Source organism: Sturnira hondurensis, unplaced genomic scaffold (genome assembly GCF_014824575.4).
Source record: "Sturnira hondurensis isolate 20B ecotype Veracruz unplaced genomic scaffold, ASM1482457v3 Scaffold0010128, whole genome shotgun sequence".
Lineage (NCBI taxonomy): Eukaryota > Metazoa > Chordata > Mammalia > Chiroptera > Phyllostomidae > Sturnira > Sturnira hondurensis.
Genome location: NW_028082759.1, coordinates 1,494,982 through 1,522,652, shown reverse-complemented (window position 1 = coordinate 1,522,652; position 27,671 = coordinate 1,494,982).

Below are 27,671 nucleotides of genomic sequence, written 5' to 3'. Positions count from 1 at the left end.
TCAGCGACCTTCAACTTTGCAGGACAATATGCAACCAACTGTACCATGCCTGGTAGGGCTAAAACAATTTTTTTTCTAAGAAGAAGAATGCATCATTAAAGACAAAGAAAATGGTTTAATGATTATGAGCCAATTATCGAAAGGAAACATAACCATACAAGTGTTTTTCCTGATAACTGAGCTTCATGATGCATTAAACAAGTATTGATAAAATTTACAAAATTTTAAAAAGACCAAATTTTGGCCTATTTAAATAGACCAAAGCAGAATAGTGTGAATTTGTAATTTAAAAAACTTTCAAAAAGAAAACCCCAATCCCAGATTACTTCTCTGGTAAATTCTACCAAATGTTTAATTAAGAATCAACACCAATTCAAAAGAACTTATGCACCCCTATGTTTATAGCAGCACTATTTACAAGAGCTAAGTATTGAAGAAAAGCCCAAGTACCTATCAGTAGATGAGTGGATCAAAAATTGTGGTACATTTACACAACGGAATATTATGCAGCAGAAAGAAAGACAGAAGTCTTTGCAACAGCTTGGATGGAACTGGAGACTATGGTGCTATGTGAAATAAGCCAGTCTGCAAAAGACAAACACCATATGAGCTCACTTATAACTAGAATCTAATGAACAAAATAAACTAATGAGAAAAACAGAACCAGAGTCATAGAAACAAGGAGACTGATAGCTGTAGGAAATGGTAGAAGGAAGGGGGAAAGACTAGTTAAAGAGCATGTACAAATGATGCATGGACATGGACAATGGTGTGGGGATGGACTATGGGTGAGGGGTGGGCTGGGTGGAGGAGGGAAAAATGGAAAAAATTGAGACAGCTATAATAAACAATTTTTTAAAAAGAACCAACACAAATCCTTCAGAAACTCTTCCCCCAAATTAATAGAAAATAACACTTCCTAACTATTACATGATGCAACTATAAACACAGGGCTGAAAATTCTCAGCAAAATACTAACAAACAAAATCCAGCAATATACAAAGAGAGGTGCACAGCATGACGAGATTCATTCCAGAAATGTAAATTTAGTTTAACAGAATCCACAAAATTCAATTCATGTAATATATCATATTAATGAGATATAGAACAAAGTATGTGATCTTGTCAGCAGATGGGGGTGGGAAGCATTTGACAAAATTATACACCTTTTCATAATAAAAACATTTAAAGTAGCAATAGAAATGAACCCTCCTCAACATGTAAAAGACAGGTATGAAAATCCATAGCTAACATAATACTTAATGCTGAAATAATGAATATTTTCCCAAAATATAATAATATTTGTTCTCAACATTTTTTCAGAAAAGTCTTAGAGGTTATAGCCAGTAAAACCAGGCAAGAAAAAAAAAAAACAAAAGCATCCAAATTTTAAAATGTCTCTATTTGCAGGAGACAAGATTTATACACAGAATAGCCTAAAGCAGCAATTCTCAATCTTTTTCATCTCATTGAACACAACTAATTATTAAAATTATGATTAAAATTCTGTGGCCACCAAAAATACATTTTCTGCTGATCTAGCAAAAAAGGTATAATTTTGATTCTTTATTACCAGATAGTTATTGTGTTCACTGTTGTCATTTTATTAATTTGACAATCTAAATAAAAAGAGGCCAGTGCCCCGACTAGTCAGGTATTACACATTTTAAAAATTATTTTAGCACACCAGTTGAAAATTGCTGTGTGCCACAACACACCAGTTGAAAATTGCTGGCCTAAAGTGTTCATTGAAAAATTATTAGAGCTAATTAATGAGTTCAAGCAAGGTTGCAGGATACAAGCTCAATATACAAAAACTAACTATAATGTAAACATAAACAGAAACATACCTTCTGTTCTTGGACAAGACAACTAGACATTATATAAGATTCAATGCTCACTAAATTTCATACACCAATAAGATTATTTTTCCTGGAAATGGACAAACTGAGAATAAATTATATTTGGAAAAATAAATATGCAAGACACACTTTCATATGAAATGCTAATAATAAGGAGGGCCCCATTCTATCATTACAACATGCCACAGAGACACTAAATGTGTAATAGGCTACCTCTAATTCCAAACTGATAAATATTTTTCAAAATTGATAATCCAAATAAATCTCTTAACCCAACATTTTCAAGAGCTCTTAAATAGTCTCAAAGTCAGAAAATATTGCTCAGATGTTTGACTTAGGTTGATTTTTTAAAAACGAAACTTGCATGTAAGAGACCAGTAATAGGATCCAGTCAAAAAGTAACCTTGTACCCAGAAATTTTGGGATGGTTAATTTTGTTTGTAAAGAGGAAAAGAATGAACAGGGGAAACAAGGAAAAATTAAAACATCCATATGTAAAATAGAAGCTGGGTTTTGAAAACCTCACATACTAATTTTTTAGTTTTCTTGCTCAGGAATTATCACACCTTATGAGTCTATCCAATAAAACATCTTGTGTTACTGAACTTTGCATTTTCAACTAGATTATTAAAAATTATTCATAAATCAATGCCAAAGAAGATTTTAAGTTAAACTGACCTGCAACTAAGTGTACTGATTGCTCATTTTTGCCACTCCTGGTACATCATAATAAGAAAAAGTTGCCAAATGACAGGTCATTCTTTTTACTAATTATTTTAAAATAATTGGTTCTGCAGAAAATATAGACATTTCTTCATGGCACTAAAGCCATTTCTGCTCACACAAAACAAGAGCTTTTCCATCTCTCAAACTTGAAAACTTAGCTTGTGATAAAAATAGACGATATTCAAATAAATAAAATATTTACATTGAATTCTAATATCCTGTAGCATTATTACAGATATTTGGCGCTGATGAGGAAGCAGAGTACAAAAGGCAAATACTTTATCCTCAGTACAATATTTCCTTTTCCCCATTTTTGAAGCAGAATTACATAAAATTCCAGATTTAAGGCACAAGTATTTAAATTTTAAATACACTTCTAGATTAATTTTTAATAAGATTATTTTACCCCTGAGTGAAATATCTGAAACTCAAACCAAAGACATTGGTGTAAGCCTATTCTACCATGGATAACATAGTATTTGAAGTTCAGATGTTCACAGATGAATAATTTGAAACATATCACATTTACATTAAATATTTTAAAATATAAAAGAGGCAATTTATTATTCTTTCAGTGATATTGGAGTTTTACACATAACATGATATCAATTACTTTGTTTCCATCTCTCATAAAGCAAATCATTAAAAATAATCTGTGTTTTCAGCATTTTGCATCTTTATTTAAATTTCAATAACCTTCAACTCATAGTTTAAATTGAAATCGGTTAATGGTAGTACCAAGCAATCATTTGTATTCTATAAGAATCCCTAGGCATAATGGAATCACAGGTAGGTTCCACAAAACTCAAGTATAAATTTAAGTGATAGATGGCATATAGATCAATTCTTTTTTAAAAACATTTTTACATAGTATTTTCTTTTTATTTCATTTTATTTATTTATCTTTAGAGGGGAAGAGAAGGAGAGAAGGAGAGCAACATCAATGTATGGTTGTCTCTCGTGAGTCCCCTGCTGGGAACTAGCCTGCAACCCAGGCATGTGCCCTGACTGGGAATCGAACCATGATCGTGTGGTTCGCAGGCCCACACTCAATCCACTGAGTTACATCAGCCAGGTAAATCAATTCTTTAAATAAATTTGTTTTCATGAGTTTAGGGAGTCTTGGTATACCTTTTTTTTGGGGGGGGGGCTCTTGTTTGATTTTTGAAGGCATATAATTTTTCCTTTTCCTTTTTTGTTTACCTTTATCACTGTGATGGTGTTTTATGCCAATTCAGCTATGCATCAGTATCCAGTTATTCAACCAGGAGCTAATGTAGGTGTTGCTGTGATGATATTTTGTAGATGTAATTAACATGCATAATTACTTGACTTTAAGTGTAGGACACTCTCTTAATGTGAGTGGGCCTTAGTCAGTCCATTGTAAGGTCTTAAAGGCATAACTGCACCTTGAGGAAGCAGAATTTTTGCCCAAAGACTGCGAAATTACCTCCCACCCAAGAATTTTCAATCTGTTGTCCTACCTTACAGATTTCAGACTTACAGTCTTCATAATCCCATGACACAATTCATTGAAATAAACTTCTTCAACCACCAAATAGCAAATGTTGCCTACCTTCCTGGTTACTAAGCTTCCTGCTAAAAGCTGTGTATTCCTAAGCCTAAATGTTAAGTCTGTCAAAGTAAAATTTTCAAAATATTAAAACCATAACTAGGTAATAAATACATAGTGATTCCCATGTCAAAATCTATCTTACTACATTGTGAGGAAACTAGTAGGATAAAAAAGACAATGATTTTGCAAAGTAGGACATGAGAAACTGATAGAGATATATAGTCAAAAAAGCAAACATACAAACAAGTAAAGTGCTGGAAAATGTTGGATAATTTGATGGAAAAGTGCCAATTAAATGTCCTATCAACTCTGTAATCTTTCCTTTCTCTTAGACAGAGTTATTTGTATCTTCACTGCATAGGTTCACTTACACCTGAGGAGTGTCTTACAAGTTTGCATCTAACTCGACAAAGTTATTAACATCTGGATCCTAATTAAAAACAAATGGTAAAAAATATATATATGTTTTCTTAGATGACCCATCAGCTAGCATACTGTATGTTTTAGTTATAATATGAAAATTCACATTTCTGCCATATTATCAAGTTTTGGATAATTTCGTAATGCATCCATACACTCATAAGTCCCTTACCTTTGGCAGGGCTTTGATAAATCAAGTTGATAAATTGATCAATTTATCAATTTATCAAGACTTGATAAATCAGGTCTCTCAGGCTATTCTCAGTACTTTTGCACTTCGTGGAACGTTTTTACTGGTATGCATTTTCTCTGTGCTCCAATGATCTTAAGCTCACTACTCCCCTCTCTGAACAGGAAGGAGATAGGAGCTTGGTGTCCTAGCTCCTTTCTTTCATTTACAAGAAATTTGGGGTTCATGATGGTCTACATTTCCTGATGATGTTAAAGGTGTAAGTTATGTGTTTTTTCCACTTTGTCTTGTTTATATTTTTTTATACTTTGTTCTGAAGATGGAGAGAAAGATTCTGATTTCTGCAGCTATGAATTGATATCTTGGCATTATTCTATGGCAATCCATGATGCTGGACTATGTTGTATGTATTTCTAAATATATTTACCACTATTAAATAAGTTTATTTGTGGTGGAATACATGAATTTTTGTCTTCGCTACCCTGAGTCTGTATTTCCCCCATATAATCTTCCTAAGTGCTCTTTATTTTCTCTACTGGCTAGAATCAAATATTTTTCAAAAAAGATGTTAGGTGCTCAAGAATGTTTATATCAATGTGCTTTTTCTTTCCATGGCTAGGCCATTAACTTCTAATCCTTTACATTTTAAATATATGCATAAAGCCAATGACCTGTGTTAAAATAATTTCATGGGTCAGCAAGTAAATAAAGTATAATTTGAAACATGTGAACTTTCCTGCATCACATTAAGCAGCGAACTGGTCACAAGTTTGGTCTAGAAGGTAAGATTAAAACAATCCATTTAGGATGTCTAAAGAAGAGATTATTGTCTTTCCCTTACCTCCCCTACTCAACACACCCCCTAAAAATGTGCTCACTCAGTGTGGTAAAAATATTTGGGACTATTTTGGCTATGCTAAGGCTGATAAGGGATATTTTAGGAATCTCCTATGATAGAAGAGAAATTTTCCAGATACAAAAGAATTATAGAATCCAATCAGAAACTGACTTAGTAGTTTTCCTTGTTTGTCTTTTATTAGTTCTTTCTCTCATGCCTCCCTGAGGCTTGGTGTCCACATATGTCTTAGCAGATTTTTATACTTTACCCATGAATTTGGCTGAAGTCCACGCAAGGTCTTTTTTTGTTTTAACTATGTTCTGTCTGTCATCTATCAGTAAGGAAGAATGAATGAAGATCCTGAGGAAACAGCACCCTTTCCTCCAGTTCTGCACAGATTTATGTGTCTGCATTTCCATTATCTCAAGGAGTGAAGCATTCAGCAGTCCTAAGATGGACCATTCAGACGAAGATAAGCAGTGAGCTGAGGATGGAAGAGCGGGACGGAACACGTGGAACAAGAACATTCACATGGGAAGCATGAGAGAAGATGTAGGAGGAGTAAACTGGACAGTGCAGGCTTTTTGACTGCTGAGGGTCCACCTGGGTGTGAACACATTTGAGGTGTGCTTGAAATACCTACAATAATTTACCTAAAAGCAACTACTGCATGATTCCACTTGTCAAAGATACATAAAATACTCACACTCATTGAGAGTTGAACGGTAGTTGCCAGGAGCTTGAAGGAGGGAAAAATTAGAATTTGCTGTTCGATAAATACAAAGCTTCAGTTATACTGATCAATAATTTCTAGAGATCTGCTGTATAACATTGTGCCCTAGTTGACAATACTGCATGACACACAAAAATTCTTAAAAGGATATTTCTCATGTTAGTGTTCTCACCACAAAAGAACACTACTGAAAATATGCCATGTAGAGATGGCAAAGTATATCAATAAGAATAACACATGAACATTTATTTAAATTAAGTACANAAGCTTCAGTTATACTGATCAATAATTTCTAGAGATCTGCTGTATAACATTGTGCCCTAGTTGACAATACTGCATGACACACAAAAATTCTTAAAAGGATATTTCTCATGTTAGTGTTCTCACCACAAAAGAACACTACTGAAAATATGCCATGTAGAGATGGCAAAGTATATCAATAAGAATATTACATGAACATTTATTTAAATTAAGTACATTTATTTAAATTAAACAGTATACATATAATTATAATAATTAGACTAATACGTGAAATTGACATGTAAGAAAATCCATTCTCTGACTAAAAAACATTCTACACTATAATCACTATGAATCCTGGGCACATAAATCAGCTTGGCTCTTTTGCAAATTCTGCTTAATTATAGTAATAAATAAATATAATTGCTATATGCTTAACCTTTGCAACTTACAGATTTTATTTTGCTTCTATTTAAGAAACAAATTAAGTGAATCTCTTCTAAGTGACTGGGTTATATCTTACATGTTTTTACAATATCTCAAGCAATAAATATTTCAAACATAGGTAATCATAGCATTACTACTTAATTTGTTGAGACACAATTTTTAAACTTCAAAAAAAATTTCCATCTAGATTTTTAGAAAATATATGGTAAGAAAAGCAGGTAAGATTGCATCTTTCACAACTCAAGATTTTGAAGGAAGTCATTCCTTATCCAGTTGACTTGCTCATAATGTCTATCTCCTTCTTTTTCCTTAATCCTTAATGTCATTCTTACTTTTTAGTTTTTTTAAGGGAAGGGGCTTTGTTTTATATACACACAGAAATGTCTGTTGACTCTAAAGAGAAATCCACAGATCATTTGGTTTTATGATTGTATAGGATACATAAGAAAATCATTCCAAACCACACCTTTCCTAAAAGGAGTGGTCATACAGGTAAACCAACGAAGTGAAAATAAAAATAACATACTTTCATTATAATTTAATTTTAAAAGTCCATTTAATAGAAATTTGAATTACATAAAAAGAGTAAGAAACTATTGAGGGTGTTCAACTCAGTATTAGTGATCTGCATTTGACAACCATTATATTTTATACCCAAAGCAATTTTATCAGGTCAGTACTATTATTAAGCTCATTTGTAGACAGGATATTTGAGGTTCATAAGGGTAAAGCAGATCACCCCAAGACAAATAACCAGCAAGCAGTAAAGACATCTTAAAGTCCAACCTATTCAACTTCAAAGCACAGCTCTTAACTACTATTTCAGGAGTCTCAAACCAAGGCCTAAAGAGAGTCCCTAAAAGTCTCCAGAATCCTTTGCAGAAATTTATAGTGATAAAACTATCTTCCTAAACACACAAAGATGACAGATGTCTCTGCCACACATGCGCAGCAGCTACATGACAGGTAATACCACAATAGATTGAATGTAGAAGTGGATAGAAGAATCCAGCTGTCTTCCATTTAGGACAAACATTAAAGAGATTTGATGAATGAAACACAATTCTTCTTTTCTCATTTTTTGAAAAATATATTTATACTAATTAAAATATGCTATATACGAGGTTTGCTATTGTATTATTGAATAAATTAAAACATTTTAAATATTTCTGTTTTGATTTCTAATACAATTAATAAATAGTATGTATATATATACATAGAAAAAATTATTTTAGTTCCTCTAAAATGTTTAAGAGCTCAAATATGACCTGAGACCAAATATTTTGAAAACTGTGGTACAAAACCACACCGCTTTCTGCCCTTCATGATTGTCTTGAAGCACATAACAGAATCATAACCTCTATAAGAGTTTTAATAACAATATTAAATTAATTGTTTTATTCTTTTTAATTTATGATATTTCATTTTTAAAAACTCGACCTTCTGCTTCTGCCATGTGGTCTTTTTGATCTATGAGAGCTTAAGGCTTTATATACAAATTACGTTGCAGGACTTGTAGTAAAACCACTTATTGCCCTGAATGAGTTCTTTCTTCCCCAGCACCACATCTGCCTGCCTATGTTAAGTAACATTGGCACTTAATATTTCAGATTTGCTCCCTAACTTATGGGCTGTTTTTTTTATATGAAGGTAATAGATAGAAGATGTACCAATCAAATGGATGGGACACAATCCAATAAAGACTGAATTCTTGGTAACTGTGGAGAACAGGGAATAAAATAAAAATTCAGTTATCCTTTTTAACTTGGTGCTCCTTCCCACTAACATCATTCACATAATTCTACTAATAGTCCCTGTCATAAGAGAACAAAAGTCAGATGGAAAACACATGCAAAAGTGAGCAAGGAGTTTTTACATTATTCTATGAGGTGACGATAAAACCAAAAGGAAAGAGATATGAGACAAGATAAAAGTTTTCAAGACTATTTATATAAAGTTATGGTGGACTGTTGGGAAAATAGCATCAGATCAAGTTCACTGACCATATAAGACACTCTAATGGCTATCGTTTAGGCTGATTTAAGTCATGCCAGATGACAGTTCAATCTTGAAGTGAAGGATTTATGAACTTCATGTGTGTGAGACTAAATGTCAACGTTTTTCTCAAAGGAAAATTTCCAAGCGTTAAACTGATTCTCCACAGAATTGATGAGAGATCTACTTATATTTGACCTCAGCTGGATATCACTGTATGTTTCCCAAGCCATTAATGAAAAAAAAAGATTAAGTATTACACACAGTGTTAGGTGAATACATAGTGGGCTCAGCACAGACAGTAGCAAACTAATTTTCTTGTTTTAAGAAGATTACAGAAAGATGCAAACTATTCTTTACAAAGACAGATAACAGTTCACTGAACTGCAATGATTCATGACCAGGATAAGGTGAAAATAAGCTTATATTCAATCATTTCACTGTGATAAACTACATCTAAAATAAGTAATATTGATTGACAGCAGGAATAGTACATTCTATTATGTTCCTGAGTGGAAGAAAGAAATCTCATACAGAAAAGCGAAATACCTACTTGCAAGATCTTTTTTTGTGAAAAGTGAGTTTTTACAACCTTTGTTTACTGAAGAATACAAAAAAGGTTTTAACTAATTTTTGAAGTTCTCAATTTATTCTCTTAGAACTTGAATTCTATTTGAATCTTTCATGCAGAAAAAAATAAATTCTACACACACAAAAATGCTGACATGTTGTTGAAGATACAAACACCTTTAATTTAGCTCTATAGTCCGTCTACTTCAATCCCATGAGAGCTAAAGGGCCGACAGCTCCCAATCACCTGTAAACTAATTGTCCCTAGTGGGAACCTATCTTTCCTTTCCTCCCTCTCTATTTTTTTCTTATTTTCTGTTTCTCTCTCCCTCTCTGTTTCTTTCAGACATTCTACCTAAAACATTTTGAAGTTAGAGTTTCAGGAACAATGTTAGGTGTACACATGCAGAATATTTAGAACGTGAATTATAATATACTAATTCATGTTTAGCCTCCTTTCAAACATAACAGTACCTAAAAAATAAATTAACCTTCGAATCTAATTAGCTTCCCTCTTAATTGCATAAGGTTAGATATTGTAGAAGATAGACAAATATCAAATTTGTTACAACATTGGATGGATAAGAATGTGCCATTGTCCATTATTCTACTAGGTAGTGTGTTGTATATTATTTCATACACTGACCAACGTTCGCATGAGTAGAGTGCATACAGGCATATGAAGACAGCAATGAAAAGGGGCAGCCCAGGAAGAGCTAAGCAAGCAGTCTACCACGTGAGTGGCAGTACACAGTAAGTGCTCACATAAAGATGTCACTAGGTCCTGCAATTTTAGGCAAAATGATGTATAACAAAACCAATTTTATCATAGGCTAATGAATGTACACAGGAATTAAGTCCCTACAGCATCTCCTCAATGGGATGGTTGCTATATGGAAACAACCATGAAGAAGATGATCTTATTTCAGGACCTGCTACATTTGATTCAATAATTCTGCACGTAGAAAAATATCTGAGATATCCTAGAATACAATACCTTATCACAATCAAGGATCTTTTCAATCAATTATCTAACTTAAAAATATGAAAGAGAAGCTAAGAGCCTAGAATTAATCTGAAAAAGATTTGAATAATAGAGGTAAAAGTTTCCTGGAAACATGTAGGAAAAATATAAGGTTTCCTACAAAATAATAAAAGTCATGCTTTACTCAGAAACAATAACCAGAGACATTGAAATACAAGGCCACTGTAATCAAAACAGCCTGGTACTGTCATAAAAACAGGCACATAGACCAATGGAATAGAACAGAGAGCCCAGAAATAAACCCAACTCTCTATAGTCAATTAATATTTGACAAAGGGGGCAATAACATAAAATGGAGTAAAGATATCCTTTTCAACAAATGGTGTTGGGAGAACTGGACAGCTACGTGCAAAAAAATGAAACTCGAACACAAACTTACACCATACACCAAAATGAATTCAAGGTGGATAAAAGACTTAAATATAAGCCATGACACCATTAAAGTCCTAGAGGAGAACATTGGCAGGAAAATCTCAGATATTTCACACAGCAACATTTTTACTGATATGTCCCCTAGAGCAAGAAATATAAAGGAAAGAATAAACAAATGGGATCTCATTAAAATAAAAAGCTTCTGCACAGCTAAAGAAAACAGCATTAAAATAAAAAGACAACCAACTGTATGGGAAAACATATTTGCCAATGATACCTCAGACAAAGGTTTAATCTCCAAAATATACAAAGAACTCACATGACTTCACTCTAAGAAGACAACTAACCCAATTAAAAAATGGGGAAAGGACTTGAACAGACACTTCTGCAAGGAGGACATACAGAGGATCCAGAGACACATGAAGAGATGCTCAATATCGCTAGCTATCAGAGAGATGCAAATTAAAACCACAATGAGATACCACTTTACACCGGTGAGAATGGCTATCATAAACAAAGCAATAAACAACAAATGTTGGAGAGGGTGTGGGGAAAAGGGGACTCTGGTCCACTGTTGGTGGGATTGCAGACTGGTACAACCATTATGGAAAACAGTATGGAATTTTCTCAGAAAACTAAAATTGGACTTGCCTTTTGACCCAGCAATTCCACTGCTGGGATTGTATCCTAAGAACCCTAAAACACCAATCCCAAAGAACCTATGCACCCCAATGTTCATAGCAGCACAATTTACAATAGCCAAGAGTTGGAAGCAACCTAGGTGCCCGTCAGTAAATGAATGGATCAAAAAACTATGGTACATATACACAATGGAATTTTATGCTGCAGAAAGAAAGAAGGAGCTCCTACCTTTTGCAACATCATGGATGGAACTGGAAAGCATTATGCTGAGTGAAATAAGCCAGGTGTTGAAGGACAAATACCATATGATCTCACCTTTAACAGGAAGCTAAACAACAAAACAAACAAGCAAGCAAAATATAACCAAAGACACTGAAATAGAGAACAGGCTGACAGTGACCAGAGGGAAGAGGGGAGGGAATTTCAGGGGAAATAGGGGAGGGATTTAGAGGAACATATATAAAGGATACATGGACAACAACTGAGAAGGGTGGAAATGGGAGGGAGGGGGGAGCACGGGGGTGGAATGGGATGGGAGTAATAAACAGAAAACGTAACTTGAACAATAATTAAATAAAAAGAAGACAAAAAAGAACTGAAATAAAAGAGAAATAAATAATTACACTAAAAAAAAAGAACAAACTGATAATAACCAGAGGAGCTGGGATGGGGATTATAGGGGAAAAGGTTGTCAAGGAACATGTATAAAGGACCCATGGACAAAGCCAAAAAGGGGAAGGATAGAGGGTGGGAGGTGGGGGTGGGCAGGGCAGGGTAAAGTGACTGTAGCCCAATGGAGACAACAGTATTTGAAGAACAATAAAAACAAACCAACCAACAAATAAATAAATAAGACTAAAACACATACACACACACAAAAAGCAGGATTTCTATAGTTTTCTTATCTGGGAGGGGAGAGAGGTTGTTGATAGTGATAAAAATTTTCCCATCAGGAGTTTTGCAAATAAATTTATATTTATATAACTAAAAAAAAAGAAAGAAAGAAACACTAAGTATAAAAACATGGAGCAATGGAAGAAGATTTTAGGAGAAAATGTTGAAAATCAAGTTTATATGCTATGCTACATGCATTTTTTATGTTCCTGAAACAGGTGACGTATTTTGGTGTATAACAATTCAAGTAGTATAAAACTTTCCTGCTTTGTCTCATATTGAACATATACACACATTTATACACATATATAAAATAGAATTTACTCAATGGAATTTGAGAGAGAAATCAAATACAGGGTCTGGCACAAATAATGTCCCTTTTTATTACAAAATATTTTATTACAAACTCATAAGCATGGAATTCTGTAACATAACAATATCACACTCAAGCACACCATCTGACATTTTAGGTGAAATGTTCAAATTAAAATGACAAATGATTACGTCCATATTATTACTCTACCACCCACACTCAAGCAGCCCTTACTTCTGTTCAACCCTGTATATAACTTCAGATTATGGATATTTCTTGTAAGTGTAGAAAGAGTGAACACTGAAATCGAATAACTAAAACTTTTCTCTTAAATAAGTGTTGTAAATGTGGATACAAATGTAAATATAGAAGATAAGTGCTTGTAAAGATATGTAAAATAAATTCCAGTAATGGCTGAGATAACGAAATCTTCAGGTTATGCACACAGTCCCAGTGCTGAGAGATAAGCCATCCTATACCCTTCGATGGTTTCCCTTCTCAAGGCATTTGTGTTTGATGTTCACAAGCTCTACCAACCTGGGGACATTCACTTTAAACATGCATCTACTTGGAATTTGGAAGACCCCCCCAGGTAGGTCCCAAATTTATGATAGGCTTAAATTTATGTAGAGCTTTTATCAATTTTCAGGTAAGATATAATTTCTCCTACCACCTAATGTTGAGCTGGTCCTTCTGCTGAATTGTTAAGGGATTATCTCCAAACTCTGGGAGTTTTCCTTTCTGAGTCTAAACTGGCAACGTTCCTCAGAGAGAGATACAGGCTTCTGAATTTGCCTGTGTCTATGGATCCCTGAGTATGATCAGTGTTTGGCGTGTACTAATTTCCTTTACTGTCCTTATAACTCAGAGATACATTTAAAATATACTTTAATATTATGTGTAGAATTAAAATTGTTTTACAACTAACTCATTTTGCTTTATAAGTATCGATAAATACAATTTTAGCTTCCCGTGCGAAGAAATGTTTAACAAAATGTTAAAATTGGTGTATTTGTCAATCTCGTTCATCTTGCATTGTTTTCTCATTCATATCATTTTACTATGATAAACTATATCTATCTATGTATGATTCCTTCAAAGACGATAGAGATAGAGTGATACATCTAGACTAAAGGACAGCCAGGGACCTCTGGTGTCTGTGATGCAAAGAGGATTAGCCAATCTTATTCTCTGCCTTAGAACCATTAAAGAAAGGAAGGAAGGAAGGGAGGGAGGGAGGAAGGCAGGGAGGAAGTGGGGATCGGGGGAGGAAGGAGGGAGGGTGGGAGGAAGAAAACAGAGTTTAGGCAATAGTTATTAGAAGCAAAAGCTAAAAGTTCACGATTGCTGTTGAAACTAGAGAGTCCCCTTAGGAGAATAAACCAAAACCAGTTAAAGCAACTAATTGGCATTAATCAGGCATGCACAGTATAACTGAGAATCAGGGTTCATGACATTTTGAGTCACCCAGATTTTTTCTTACACATAGAACAACTTTCCAAACTCAATCTCAGAAAAGCACTATCCTATAAAAATAACTTATAAGTGAATCTTGTGCCAGGTACTAAGTGGTTCACAAGGGTTAATTCATTTTACTTCTCAGCAACACTAAGAGGTCCATACTACGATCATCATCAGTCTAAAGATAACTTAATAACCTTCTCAAGGCCATGCAATTAGCAAATGGTGCCTCCATAAATCTAATCTCCACAGTCTCTTTCGAGAGCCTAAGCTCTTAACCCTTACTACATGGACAGCAGTATTACCATTCCCGTTTCGCATTTCAAAGAGTTTTTTTTAGCGTTTCACATGTGTCTTTATAGCAAACATTCCTGTGCTTGTGCTTGTTTCTGGGTGTTTTTGTTTTTCACAAACAAGTCTGCTTCAACACATACTTATGTGTTTCCATAACAACCTGAACTTTCTCCCAGCAAAGTGTTTATTACATGGTATAATGCTTTGCTACTTTGCTCCTCTGTAGCCATCAGAATATCAGTGGGGCACCAAGGCCTTGTTGGGTCAGGGTCCACCATCATATCTAAGTACCAGGAGAAATGTTTAGCATATAGTATGCCTTTCTAAAAACTGCTGAAAGAAATAAAAAAGAATGAATGTTATTGAGACACTGGAGAACATATGAAAGAGAAATGGAAGAAAATAAACAAATGATTCCATTTACCAAATATATGCCAGGGTATGGTCATGCATCTTTTATTAATGACTCAATTCAACAACTGTTATTGAGCACCTACTATGAAACAAGCATTATGTTTATTGCAGGACATATCACCCTGAGGGAGACAGATCCCTTTCTATCTCCAATGAACTCATATTCTACCAATAGAAAGATATTTAAAAACAGTTACAGTAAATTACGCCAAGTGTCTGATAAACCAAATTCAGGATCTTATGAATGGCACAGAATAATTTGACACCAAGAGAAAGATTGTCAGAAAAAGAGAATTTTTCATTGTAGCCTAAAATACAGGGTTAAGCAAAAAGTAGATTTATAGCTGTTCATATGAAAAATACTACAATAATCAATAAATAATAATACAAGAATAAACTCTGTTTTGTGTACTGACAACTGTATACCTACTTCTGCCCCATCCTGAAGTGGAGAGAACTGTGTTCAAGGTAATAAAGAACAGGAGTAAAAAAGCTCATGGGTATGTTCATGAAAGCAGATATCAACTTAATCAATATGCATGCTTTATAGATAGTCAAGATCCACCCAAGGTCTATACAATATCCCCTCCATCCCTGACCACCCCCTGCCCCATAACTGTGATCTCTATGGTCACAGAACCCAACAGACAGCAGCATCTTCAGAGAAATTATTGTTCTCCTAGCATTCCCTACACCATGGGAGTCAGCAATATCCTACAGCAAAGTCTACCCATAGAAATACTTTGACAAAGCTTATGTGAGCATTAAAATTACATCCCACCACACCTCTATGTTCCCATCTGTCTCCATCACTTAATGCAATCACTCCCATTCAATTGGCACAGAAGAGGATAATGGAGTGATTGCCGTCCATCTTACAATCTTCATGTTTTGATCCTATGTGGGCTCCAAGTCCCTCTTTTTGAAGAAGAAAAAAGCAATCCTGAGAGCTTTCATTTGGGAGCAGGCATGAACCCCACAGCTAGGTCATGGCACTCTCCTTTAAACACACACGTTCACACATCACACCACAGGAAGCCACTCTGGGAGCAAGATTCACAAAGTCCCCCTCACATCCACTGAGCACAGATGAAAGCGCAGATGAAACTGGGCAGACTGCAAAAATGGCTAATTACTCGTGTCTCCTCTAGGGAGAATGTTTCTGTATCATTCATGGCTCTAACTCTACTGTTACGCCCCTCTCTCAGTTAAAAAATAAAATAAGGTACCCAAGTGCAAAATTAATCCCACTTCCTGAGAATGCTCAGTTCAGAGAAAGTCTTTGCTTTCTTCAACCCTTGCAAAAAAATTCAAAACAAGTCATAATTCTTTAACAAATCCAACCTACATTTTTTTTACAAAGAAGTGTTCTTTGCTGGGTTATAAGTATGTTCGTGCCTAATGTGTCTTTGGCGAATCATTTTGTTTGTTTACTATGCGTTTTATGAACTCTGGAGGCCCCTTGTAACAGAGAAAAAATTTTAAATGTATTTGACACATGGCTCGTTAGGCCAAATATGAAAAATCCTGACTTTAATTTCATTTTTCTATAACCTCATTTGCAGAACCTGATAAAAGAATCTGCAGACATGTTTCTATGAAGAAGTTTTGGGGTTTTTTTACTCAATGTTCAGGGAAGGAGTCAAGAGGGGCTATACAGACTTAACTATACACAAAAGTCCAAGGAAGATAATTTCTCCAAATATTAGATATCTTTAGAATGAATAATATAATCAAACAAGTTGGAATAGCGTAGACGTGTGGAAGCAGTAGCTGGAGTTAAGCCTGAAAAAATAAACAAAAATTATCAATGAGAGGCTTCACAAACCACGTTATGGCGTTTACAGATCATTCTACAGACAAAGCAAAACAACTGAGTGATATTAAACTAAGGAAAGTCATGATGAGGTTTGCATATTTCAAACATCTCTTTGGAGCTTGCATTCATAGTGGAATGTTGGAAAGATGAAGGAGGCAGCTGAGGTAACACAGCTGAGAAATGCCTGGGCCTGGGCCGGGCCAGAGAAGATGGAAGGGAGAGGACTGGCGGATGTTAAGAAAAAGTGCCAGGTGTATATGAGTGTTTCCATGGGGAGTACAGAGGAATAAAGGATCATGTCAAAAGAACATATCCAGGATAGGAAAGATGATGCTAAAATCTGCCCTGAGGAGGATAAAGAGAGGCAGATGTGGAGACAAGGAGGAATTCAGTTCTGGACATGGTCTGGTATAAGTGAAGTATCTAAGGCATTGTGAGTAGCAGATGTCTAAGAGGAAGCTGAATCTATAAGGATCCAAAGCTCAGCAGAGATGTCTGGGATGAGGTAAAGATCTGAAAACCCGCAGTACACAGACAAGATCTGAAAACCCGCAGTACACTAACTGAGCTAGAAGGAGTGAATGCGGTTGCCTAGGGAAAGAGCTTAGGCAAGCACCCTGAACTGTGATGCTACAGGACCCAGAAAAGAAATATACAAGTATTAACTCAGTCCCCACCCATATAAACACATCTGGAGTAAAAGAGAAACAAGGAGTGCATGCTGGGACACACACTCTCACACAGCATAGGAGAAGACAAAAAATTGCCAAGAAAAAAGAACAGCAGATATTTTTAGGGCACAGCTCTGAAAAATGTTGATATTTTCACTATAGGTTGAGAAACAGAACATGGAACTTGGGCAGGAGGTACGGAGAGGAAGAAAGTCGCAAGCTGTGACATAACGAAAAGAGATATTTCAAGGAAGAAGACATGTCAGTAGTGCCTACTGCTGGACTCCTGTTAAATAAGTTATGGTTCTCAAAGTTAAATCAACCTTGGTGATGGCAGTGTGGTTGTGGCTGACCCTGATGAGACGGTTTCTGAGCAGTATGGCTGGAATATGGCATCCAATGGACTGAAGTATAAGAATAAAAGATTTAAAGACAGGAAACATTGATATCCCCCTCAATGTTATTTTAAGTAATAGTATATAAAAACTCATAGAAATTGTGAATAATATTTATGGGACATATTGGAATAACAATATAATTTTATCTTGATAATTATACATATGCTCATCTTATAATATTGATTATTCTATTATGTAAAATCCATATTAGTTCATTATATATAATACCTTTTGTTTATGGGAGGTTATTTTTGGTTATTTTCTGTTCTTATAGCATCTTCTTTTGAAACTTATGATACCTGGATTGAGGGTGTATCTGTCCAAATCAGTCTTGCACTTGCTTTTGCCAAGTGTTAAAGGCTCTTTCTGCCTTACGGCTACCTTATGTATTATTTATTCAGTGTAGAGTTTCCTGAGCAACTTCGTATTATATATTCACATCACAAACTTATTGAGGCCATAACTGTGACTCTGAAATTTCAAGGAGCTCAAGTTAAGGACATGTTTCCATTACAGTGGACTATTCCAAGATTTTGTTCCCCCCCGACCTAAATTACCTTTTATTGAGGGTATATCCAGCTTTACACAGAAGGCTCAATTACAACGCCCCATCAGCATTACTTTGAAGTTGGTTGGTTGTGATTTACCTTATTTTTTTTCTGAACTCATCTATGCATTTATGTTCAGTATTTTTAACTATTTTTAATAGTTTGGGTATTTGGGGTTATGCAGTTTATGGAAGAGACAAAACTCTCATGATTAACTGTTAAAGTTGTCTTCTCTCTCAGCTAATACTTGCAATTTACAGCAACTACATGGCAAAATCAGTGTAGAGTCTACCTTTGCTTACAGAGATCCCTTCAGTGAATTGTACTTCTTTACCCATTTGTGGTTTTGTGTTCCTTTCGAATTTCTACATATGGAGCTCTTAGGTTCTCTAGAATGGAGACAAACCAGAACAAGTGGAATGTACAAAATTTTCTGATGTTGAGCTCTGCCATAGAATGGCTGACAATCCATAACCCTTATGCAGAAGACTAAGAATTTGTTTCCAAAATTCACTATGTGGTAGTGGAAGTCCTTTCTCCACTCCAGGTACTGAAATAAACTCAATCCACCAAAGAAGTTTCCCATCAGGCCCACAAGGGCTGACGAGATTGGGCTAACCTCCCCAAACCACAGGGAGAATTTGGAGAAGTACAGTTTCCAGATGATTCACAGACTGCGCTGCAGACTTTATTTTGAGGGAGGAAGCTGTGAAGCAGAGAGAATCAGGGCTATTCAAGATGCCATTTTTATAGAACCTAAATAATTTTAACAGTAAAAAATAGTCATTATTCTATCATTTGACTTTCATACATAGAGACTACTATAGTCAATGACCATTGCAGAGTAAGGTGTCATCTACAAACTGAAATGAACGAACAATAAACCAAGACAGATATTAAATAATACATTAAAGTGTGACCATTTACTTCTGTGTTAGTTCTATTGGAAATGACAATGAAGAACAAGTTAGATATTATTGCAGGAAACTTTGGGTGCTGGTGGCATGGTGCCAAGTCATATTGCAATACAGAAACACTATAATCAAGAATTCAAAAATATTGTCCAAGAACAAGTTGGTTGGGAGATATTTTGTATATATATTCCAGAAATCTTTTTTGAGCCAAAGTGGCTTGCCAGTTCTGTTTGTTATATGGAAATTGAGATGACAACTCAAAGCAGGCTTGCTGTTAGTTCCCAGCACCTACAGACCATGTGATACAGTTTAAATGTCACCATCTCAATCATTCATCACTCTCCATATTTTGGCCAGCCATTTTTCCACTGAAACCATTGAATAGATCATGTTAGAATAATCTGTTTGGATTAGATACAGAGAGTACTTACTGTTCACCACCACTGAGAGAGAATTCTAATTGTCAAATGTTAACAAATACAAATGAAAAAAATTTTTCTCAAATCAAAATTGTGAGAATTATGAGGACTCTTCATTTCATGAACTTGGGCCATTTGTTTTATTTTTCTCCTCTGCCTCTCTCTCTCTCTCTCTTTCTCCCTCTGCTAAGTGGCAATGTAAACTGGTACAGCCACTACTGAAAATAGTATGGAAGTTCCTCCTTTCTCATTTTAATGCTTTATGCATATAGCCTCAAAACCTAGAATCCAGAATTTGAAAACTGATTTAACTAATATAAAAAGTACCTCCTTAGAATAACATCACTAAAGATCAGAGTTGAAGAACACATAAAAATGTCCTTCTTTTTTAGGTCTTCTAATTTTTACAATCTAATGTTTAAATAAAAAATAAAGATAATTTATATATTTTTAAATCAGAAGTATAGTAAATCAATTTTAGTCCATAATTATGGCATTACGTATCTAAAGATAATTTCCACAACTCGTCCACTAATAGGGTGATTCCATAGAATACTATTTTGTCTGTGTTTGAAAAAAATTGTCATCTCCATTTAATCATATTACAAAATTATTTTGAGAAAGATTTGTTTTGTTTATTTTAAATCAGGATGTGATTCAGAAAAACTGTAATAATGTCTTTCAGATAAGTAAAAAGAATGATGCATTCTTGTGTTGCCATCTCTGTTTAGTATCAATGAAGACACATGCTCAGCAGTATAAAGGCAATTGTCTCTTGAAGAGCTAAATTTTACTTGTGCGCAGCATTAGCAATAGCCCCAAGGCAACAATAAAGATGTTTTCAAAGTATTGCTTGGGAATTTGTCAGTGATTCTCATTGACATTAATGGGAGTTCTATAGGCAGTTTTACTCCCATAACTTTGAAATGAGTAAGTGAATGTTTCTGCAAGAAGAGTGCTTTTTACAATCTTCCTACAGATTCCTGAAAAAATACTTTACACTATGGATGTGTCTAAAAAATGTTGAAAAAACTGTGCAATCTGGTGAATACAGTCAACTATAAATGTAAGTATTCACATTAATCACACTGGTCATTTCAGTTTTTAAATGTGGATTTTTTACTGTCCTTTCCCCTTCATTTTTCAGCTATTCTGAAGGATAATACATTTGAGATCTGTATGAATTAATACATTTCTAAAAGAACCAATCTGCTTGTACCATGTAACTGAAATGCAATATTACTGTTTACTTTTATAGTGTTGAGCCTTCATCCTAGTCACCCATTGGCTTATTTATAGTGCCCAGCACTACAGCAGACTCTCAGAATATAATTATGGGTACAAACTCATTGAGTTTACTATTACTATTAATAATAGTAATAAAAACAACATAAGGACTCGTAAATTCACAATATGAAAAGCACCACAAAGAGATGAAGTATAGTAAGGGGAATAGTCCTTACTATACTATAGGAAAGTCCAAGGAAAAGCTAGAAAGAATGGTCCTTGAGCTGAGTTTTAAAAGATGGGGAGCTGTTACCATGGTAAAAAAAGAATAAAAAATATTTCAAAAGAGGGTCTATAATGTGAAAAAAACCCTCTGCTATACTAGTGCTGATCTAGTAGGAGTTACAGAAAACACATGGGATTTAAAGGCCACTGTGGCCAGTGTGTGCAAGTGGGAAGTCCCAGAACATACAGAGGCTGGAAAGGTAGCAGAGACCAGACTGTGGAGATTCCAAGCAGATGAATAAGGAAGCATCATTCTTTGGACACTGCCATTGTTACCATTGGCTTCACAGCATAACTTAGTGAGAAATGTTCATCCTTTCACACTTTTCATTTATGAGGTATTTGGGAGCATGTGGCCTTGGTGATTCTGGGTCAGGGTCTCTCCCACTTTGCAGACAGGACATCAGCAGTGCTGTGGGCATCTAAAGGCTCAATTAGAACCAGAGGCGCTACTCTCCAGGGGGTTCACTCACATGACCGTTGGCAGGAGGTCTCACTTCCTCGCCACATAGACTTTTCTATAAACTGCTTGTGTGTCCTCATGACATGACAGCTAACTCTCCCACCCCAGCAAGTGATCCAAGAGAGTAAATAGGAAGCTGTAATGACATGTATGACCTTGTCTCCACAGTGGCATAGCATCATTTGCACTTTATTTTATTCTTAGAAGTGATTCACTAAGTCTAGCCGACTCTCAGGAGAGAAATTAGGCTCCTCCTCTAAAAAGAAAGAGTATCAAATAGTCTGTGGGCATAGCTTAAAACACTAGCATAAGTACATCAATGTGTTTAAGAAAAATGATATGATCAGGTTTGCACTTGGAAGGTTAATACTGCTGCGTAGAGGATGACACATTAGAGACAGAGAAGATGGCATAAAATAATAAATATCAACCTATTGCAACAACCCAAGTATATGTGAGCACAGTTTGGATTAAAGTGGTGGCAAAGAATATATACATAATATTTTGGAGGAAAACTGATAAGAATGGTTATGTAAGAAGACAGAAGGAGTTACCATGAATGAATCCAAGAGTTATGGCATGTTTAAATTCATAGTTAGCGATGCCACTACCTATAATGGAAAGCACCAGAAAACAACCCACTTAAGGTCAACATTCAGGAAGTTATGGGGTAGGAGGATCATGAATCCAGATGGCTGTATTAATATTTAATATGCAACTAAGAAACCACTTATATGAGAGGGAGCTGAGAGAAAAGATTGGCAATGTACAAACCTAACAAATAAGTTTAGAAATATAAACTTGTGAACCTGCATAGGGGACAATTAAGACTATAATTTGGATGACAAGGCTATAATTTGCATGAAATCATATGAGAGAATTGGGATTAGCAAAAGGGACTAGAACTGAGCACAAACAATATATATTTAATGAAATCATAATGAGACAGATTATTCACTCATTTACCTATTTCTTACTAAATAAATGCTACGCAATTATTATATGTCAAGCATGGTGCCACTGCTCCACACTTACAGCAACAGACAAAATAGGGATGTTCTGTTCCTTCCTCTTCACAGTTTGCAATTTAATGGAGTGTACCGATAAAACTTGCAAATGTAAGTACAATGTATAAAGTATTAAAATTAAGGCGAGTACACTTTGCCATCAGAGAAAATAGATGAGGTACTTAATTACACCTTAGATCTCAAGAAAAAAGAATTTTAGAGGGCATGAGAGGAACCAGAGTTAGTGTGAGATCTAGGAGTGTGGAAACAGAAATCGTGCTAGGCATTGCAGTGGAGGAGTCTGCTTCAAGTAGTATTGCCTATGTTTCTGGAAATCAGAAAGTGACGCTTTCCGTAGTACGGGCCTAGTGAAGGCTGACAGTCATTCTGTATTCTGACTCTGCGAATCACAAGAAAAGGTACCTGAAGTGAGGCTATAAAATTCCAGTACTTCACCAGGACCTTCGGTGTCGAATCAGAACTAGAAGGGAAATATCTCTTTGGTGGAAAAGAAAGGGGACGTGGGGGCAACCGGAGTCAATCTCTTGCTGTGTGAAAAAGAAAAGCTTCTTGTAAAGGCAGAAAAAAGAAAAGCAACATCAAGAGGGAAAGGGATGGGGAGGAAGCACTGGGGGGAGAGGCGAGGATACGGTAAATAGAACCATAATGGTTTGGTAGTAACCATTTTATACTACCAAACACATCACTCAGACATTGAAGAACTACTGTGATTTTAGGATTTTAGGTAATGTTAGGAGAGAGGTTTGACATAATTGTATACTGTCAATGCTAATAAGGATTCAAGTAATAAAACGGCTGAGATCACATGCAAATGACATACTATATATGTAGACATGTACGCATATTAAATTTTAGCACAAGAGAGAAGGGTCATGACAGGAAAGAGTATTCACCATGTGTTGTACATATAGGGAAAGCACCCTCAAAAATCAGCTGTGATTTCAAGGAGAGAAGCAAGCCAGGAGTAGGGGGGTCACAAAAGCTAGGGGGGGGGGGTGTTTGATTCAGAAAAGGGCATTCGAGTATGTGTAAGTACTGATTGTTATAAATCAGTGTATGAAGCAGCAGAAGATTCGGGAAGGTTCAGGGATAATAGCTAAGGGAAGAAGAATTTGTCTTTAAAAGAAAGAGAGAAACTAACTTCCATTGCTGTTAATTCCAGGGAAGAAGGTCTATTTGAGCTGAGTTAATTCACAGGTTTGTCGAAGGAAAAGTTTTGTTGTCAACATAACAAATAAGCAAACTTTGGATCTTTCACCTTTTCATCCTGAAACAAATCTTTAATGGGGGCTTGTTTAAAATGAGAACTTATTGCATGCTCTGTCTCTGGTTTGTCATTGATCTCAGTTCACACTTTCCTGTTAGCTGGTTCTATCCTCTGCTAACAGAGGGTATAAAAACTTCAGAATTCTACATACAGACATATCTTTAATATTTGCTTTATCTATGTGCAGTTTTTCTTCTAGCAAAATATACAGATATAGTTTCTTACTGTCTGGCTCCTGACACTCTTTGCAAAAACTATTATAGACATATAATATTAATACACACAAGTTGAAATTTGTGAAATAAAACAAAAGGTTTTCTTACTTTAAAAAAATGAGCAATTTATTTACATAAGTGAAATGTTTTATATCCTCTCAGAAATGGAAAATTTTTATACTCTCCCTAGAAATGGCAAAATTTTGGTTGCAATTCTGTTTTCCTTGTGGGAAATGAATAACATTTGATAAGTGCATTTGATAAATTTGTCTATGAAATTTTGTTTTTACCCAATTTCATGATTGAAAAGTCAGACAGATATTATTTACTATTATCTATGAAGCTAGGATGGGAGGTCATTTTCTGTGAAGAGTTGGTGTTTTAAAAAGTGTAAGATATTTGATATTTCATAATCACTATGAAACTGTCCTAAATGGGGAAGCTGAAAAATACTGTAGGATTACCACAGAGATTCACTTGATATTAAACATCATGAAATGTACTGTAGTAATATCCTTGTTCTATTCTATTACCAGAGTTTTCAAAACATTGCAGTTATGCAACCCTTAATATACAGAAACTTTAAAAGTACATATATCGGGTTGGCCAAAAAGTCTGTTTAGATTTTTCCCATAAAATAAAAGATACAGTTTTCATTTTCACCAATAACTTTATTGATTTGGATATTTTGAGTAAGTGGGCTATCTCCTCCTATTGGCTTCTGGTGGGTAGAGGCCAGAGGTTCTGCTAAACATCTTCCAATGCATAAGGAAGCCTATAGCAAAGAATTATTGGGCAAAAATGTCAATAGTACCAAGAAACTTCATAAACTGCTTTTGACACATTTGATTGGTCATAGCACCTTCTCCAAACACTGCACAAATCTTTTTTTTTGCACTTCAGTTGCATCTTTACATTTCTTGAAAGAATAAAGCATAATACACTAAAAATGTGGTATATTTTCTTCGATCTACAATATTAAAATGGTTGCACAAAAATTCACAAATTTTGATAATTTTTTTAATGCACGCTGATATGACAGTTGTCACAATACAATCTAATAAAATTGTTTCCAATGAAGTTAAAGACAACTAAGCACAACTAGAGCCATCATATAGAAAAAAACTAAATGAACTTTGGCCAACCCCATACACTGTGATCTGCTCTTCTGTCTAAATTAAAATGTTCCTACTTGGATAGCAACACATTTTCACTTATTCTTTCTTAGATAAAGAATATGTTCTCTTGCCTCCCAATAATGGATTCCTATTTGAACCTAAAGAATAAGACTGGTAGCACTCAGATCTCACCCCTTTAGAGAGAATAGTTTTTTTTTTAATCTAAATTGCTTGTCTTTTCATTTCAACTCAGTTCCAAATTATTGTTAAGTAATTTAAATGACAAAATTAAATTGACTTATTTTCCAAGAGCTTTCTCTTCATTGATTTTTCCTTTCTTTTTTTAATAGCTGTGCCATTTCTTTTTCATTCCACTGTCTGTGGACACGTTTTACAAGCTCTAGCCTAAAGACACTAAAGGGATAAAGTGTCAGAAAAAATTAGGATAAACTCTTGGAAGATCTGACAGATATATTAAAGACTGCTGTGAAATATTTCAAGATGAAGAAAAGTATAAGAATACGCATGAATTATGAGAAACAATCTAAAAGTAAAATTTTTTTCTGAAGTCAGCACGTAGATACATTTATATATCAGAAATATTAACAACAAAGCTATGGTCTAATTTTTGTGATTCTATTTTGTTCTTGTAGACTAAAATATTTCAGTTTCTCTTATTGTTACTACATTCTCAGTCCTGTGGAAACTGAAGTTTACCTTGTGAACTTCATGCAATAAACAGCACGAGGAAACCAAACAGTCTGTTGTTTAAATGACCAGAGATGCCCTCCACTTACCAAATCTGTGAGTTCTGAGGAGATGCTGAACTTCCCTCTCACCCTTAGTATCTTCATCTGCCAATAAGGGCACATCAGCACCTTGCTCCCTTGTCTGGGGGGGGTAGGTCTCATTCTGCCTCTGGAGATCTCTGTCCAAGTTGACTGCAGACATTATTCAGTCCCCTCTGGAGAACGCTGCTCACCAAGCTGTCACTCCACTATACAATCATACGGGAAATATTTTCCCTGTTTTATGAGAAGTAAAAATATGATTGAACTTTATCAAANCCAGAGATGCCCTCCACTTACCAAATCTGTGAGTTCTGAGGAGATGCTGAACTTCCCTCTCACCCTTAGTATCTTCATCTGCCAATAAGGGCACATCAGCACCTTGCTCCCTTGTCTGGGGGGGGTAGGTCTCATTCTGCCTCTGGAGATCTGTCCAAGTTGACTGCAGACATTATTCAGTCCCCTCTGGAGAACGCTGCTCACCAAGCTGTCACTCCACTATACAATCATATGGGAAATATTTTCCTTGTTTTATGAGAAGTAAAAATATGACTGAACTTTATCAAAAACTTTGGTAAAATCAGGATGCATGAAGGCCATGGGAGCCTGGCCAGGTTTAATGCTTGAAGGATACATCTCCTGTCTTATTTATACTAACAAGCAATGCAAAACATGCATGGAAGACCATGGGTGGGGAGGGAACAGGGGGTGGAGGCCCCACTGGTGCCTTTCCAATATAGAGATGTCCAAAGTGTGATAGTCTCATACAGTTCCAGATACAAAACTTTTGCTGCATGACAGTTTCATAATAACTTTTCTTCCATTTACACATATCGTCCTGCTCCAAGGCTCATAGGAGATCTCTATACAACAGGCCTAACCATGGCTTATCATACTTTGAACCACACTCTTCAATACTCTTAATAACCAAAAGTGAAATAGAATCATAATACACATTACTTTGCCTTAATGATCCTTGTTTCTGTTTCTTAATTCTCAGCGCCTATTGCACTGGAACCACCCAATGAACCTTCACTGCATTACCAAATAACTTAGTGAGTTACCAGACATTCAGACTGTTGTTTTTTTCTTTTACTTAATCCACCAGTGTCATGCTTTTTATGTATACTTGTTCACGCATAATATCTATAATAATTTATCTTACAAATTTACCAGAGAGAAATACAATTTTTAAATCCAGCTTGTTTTCTGTACTAAAAATAATGTTCCTCCTGTTGCATATGGGTTTTCCTAATATTGCCCTCAAACCTGTGGCGGCAAGACCCTTCTCACACCCTAAATTCTCCCAGCCTCATATCTAAGAGTAATGCTTAATCAGACAGTACTAATTAGTTAGAAATGCTTGACTTATTCCACCTCTGTTCACTGAATCATATTATTAGGTATAAGTGTTTATAAAAACAGCTTTATATGTGTAAGTTACCTTTTAACTTGATACGTAAATGGCATATAACATTA